The 3,227-nt window shown below is 35.5% G+C and overlaps 1 long non-coding RNA gene across 2 annotated transcripts; it reads left to right on the forward strand.

Moving 5' to 3' along the window:
• Positions 1-595: 595 nt before the first annotated feature.
• LOC148266496 (uncharacterized) lies at positions 596-2,882 on the forward strand. 2 transcript variants are annotated; one of them, XR_015818607.1, is made up of 2 exons: positions 596-1,005; positions 1,080-2,882. It is a non-coding gene; the product is annotated as an uncharacterized LOC148266496 (long non-coding RNA). The 2 variants fall into 2 exon arrangements; XR_015818608.1 differs by having other exon boundaries at positions 596-999.
• The last annotated feature ends 345 nt before the right edge of the window (positions 2,883-3,227 follow it).

A 3,227-nucleotide genomic window follows, 5' to 3' on the forward strand; every position in this document is an offset into this window, starting at 1 on the left:
TCTTTGTTGATCGGAACCTGGATCTTGGTCTTCTTGATCTAAAATAATTAATAAAATGGTGAACTATACTAACTCAGTAATATATCACACTAATAACTGATATGAAAAAATAAAGGTTGGAAAAAATTAGAAAATAATTAATGAAGCCTTTGCTTTAAGTAAATAAATTTAACTTTAAAACATTTTATTCGATACTTACCATCATAGTTTTTTTCCAAAATCAACTTATGAAGATAATTAACCAAACAATATTTTAATTTCATGTATAGGATCAACAATCGTTCCTTTTTAACCTATTTATTGCGACTACTGGGTCCATAGAGGTATCCTTTTACTCGTGAATCTAGTATCAAGATTTGACAATTAACCCAGTTGTCCCCATACCCCATCCGGTAATGGACGCCAAAAATACCATCGCCTCGATACCCGTGTAATATCCACCTAAAAAAAAGAAATGTAAATAAAATTTAGAGTTTAGATGTAAATAAAAGAAATTTTTAAAAATTAGGGCTTTAAAGTAAATTTAGGGACTTAAATGAAAGTAGATAAGAAACAATAGGGTAAAAACATAAATAAGGAGAAGCGAAAGGAGGCAAAAGAAATCAAGAGAATGGACGACCCAGATCGAGTTATGAAGATCTAACAGTTGAGGGAATGAGTATAAAAAGGGAAGAGATTAGGGTTTTCTCTTCATTTTGAAGAGTAGCCAAAAAAGAGATAGGGAGAAGAGAGAGGAGCAATCGAGAAGGGAAGGAAGAAGAGAGGGTCGCGTGGGGAAGCCGAGAGGAAGAAAAAAAGAGAGAAAAAGAAGGAAAGAGAAGAAAATAGAGGAAGGGTCGAGCGAGAAAGAGAAGGGGAGCCAAAGAGTGACTGTTGCAAGGGAGGAAGAAAATAAGAGAGGGGTGGAGGCGAGAGACTGTGGAAGCCGAACCAAAAGGAAGAAAGAGGAAGAAGGAACGATTGAGACACCGTATGACAGTGGAGACCAAGGCAAGTGAGGTAAAGGTTAGTCTTTTTTGTCTTTGCTTCCCCTATTTTCCTTTCAATATATTTTTATTTTGCATTAATCAATTTTTTAGGCATAAAAATCACCATTCCAATCGCAAACATATAAGGGAGTCATAGGGTGATCGAGAGGAGGCAAATGGGAGCCAAGCTGAGGTAAAATCACCCATGCCAGAAGGTAAAATCGTTCTGTTTTTGCATTTTGGCGGTGGTTGAGCGGCGGTGGGGCGGGGCTGGTGTCGGGCTGGCCACGCGGGCTTGGCCAGGCCACCCACCCGTGCCAGAACCGAGGAGGCTTCCTTGGGAATGGGGAAGTCGACCGATTGGGGAAGGCGAAGGCTCTTCGTCGAGCATGGGAACTCGATCCACCATTTTAGGTTTAAGCTGAAAAGTTTTTTCTCAAGAAACAAGAATTTGATTTGCTGTCTAAGAAGTTAAAAGGTCTTTCTCGAAAAATAAAAATCCGATTCGCCAAATGGGGAGCCAAAAAGTTTTCTGAGTATGAATTTTGATATATTCGAGTATTCCGTTGGGTAGCTGTTGGAACCCGTAATTTGATTAAATTAATTTTTAGTATGTTGAAGTATTTTAATTAATTATGTCGTGTATATAGAAAAATTTGGACATTTAAGAAGATTCGGGAATATGTCTAGGAGAGTAAGTATTTCTAAATCTCAACCGAGTTAAATTTTGAAAAGTACATATATTTTATAAAAATTATGAATTTAAAATTTGAAGGGACATTGACCTAATTTTGATGAAAAAATAGAACCTAAATTATGATCAGTAAACCTAAGCAATTGGAATCTTATGAGGAAATGAAACTAGAAAACAGTCCCAATGAACTGAGAGTTATTTGGACTGATAAAATATGAAATTGAAAAAGAAAATTTTCAATTAAGGAAAAATTGAAAAAGAAAAAGAAATAAAATAAAAATATGAAAATAGAAAGTAAAAGAAATAACTGAAGTTAAGAAATGATCATTTAAACAAATTGAGAATTTTGAAAAGAGAGGGTGGGAGTAATTAGGTAGGGACTGTGAATACTTTCTCGTTTAGTCTGAATCGAGGAGGGGAGTATATGTGTGTGGCTGAAAATCAGCGGGCATGGTAAACCTGCACATGGATAGAGTCTGAAATATAATCCAGACGTGGATAAACATTCGTGTGAGTGTGGGCCACCTAGCAAACGTACCTGCTGTGGCCATTGTGTGATTTGTGTGTGTGCTATCCATGTGATGGGGGGATCCATTTTTCCTTTCCTCGATGATGACATAAACGGCATCGCATGATGAAACCATAGAAATGACTGTTCGAGTGTATCTGTGATCTTTTGTATGTGTGTGATTATATTTCAAAATTATGAACGATATTCAAGTGTATCTATGATCTTTTGTGTGTGTGTGATTATGTTTCGAAATGATAATTGATATTCGAATGCATTTATAACTTTCGAGAGTATGAAAATATACATTTGAGGTTTGTATATGATATTTGAGAGAATTCATCAAATCGATCAGGAACATTTGAAATAGTGAAAATAAGAATATGAATTTGTACTAAAACATTTTTTTTACTTTTGTTTATTACCATGTGTTTTGCATAAGATTTTATCTGGATTGAAAGAACGGGAATACTTATTAAGTTGGTGAAGCTCATTAAATTTCACCCTGATATTTTTCAGAGGAGAATGAAGAGTCAGCACCGCTGCCAGACGAGTAAAACTTGTAAAAGGATTCTTATTTTTGTATATTTTGTACATATTCAAAAAGTTTTATTTTGTTTTGTTAGACTCTAAATTCTGACCTCATGTTTTGTGTATATAGTTACTATACATATCACATGGGATGCAAGGTTATATTATATTTTTTGATCTATGCATGTATATATTTTATGGCCCACTGCATGAAAATGACATGAGCAGGAATTGCGCCTCATATTAAGTATCAGGGTGTGACACCCTGTTCGGTATGAGGGTGAGCCATATTTCCCAAAATCCTTCCTGTATGGGACTTCTCAACTCCGTCCGACTAAGGTAATGTCCACGGTAGGGTTCCCTAAGTACTGGGTCCATTTACCATTTCTCAGGATGCCCAATAAGCATTTATTTATTTAGACTCTCATTATCTAAACAACCACTAAAGCATACAAACATCTCAATTCATATTCACAGATTAATTCAAATGGCACTTAAACAAGTGACATAGTTTAACATAACTAAA

The sequence above is a fragment of the Carica papaya genome, chromosome 4, assembly GCF_054855325.1.
Source record: "Carica papaya isolate Zhongbai chromosome 4, ASM5485532v1, whole genome shotgun sequence".
Taxonomy (NCBI): Eukaryota; Viridiplantae; Streptophyta; class Magnoliopsida; order Brassicales; family Caricaceae; genus Carica; species Carica papaya.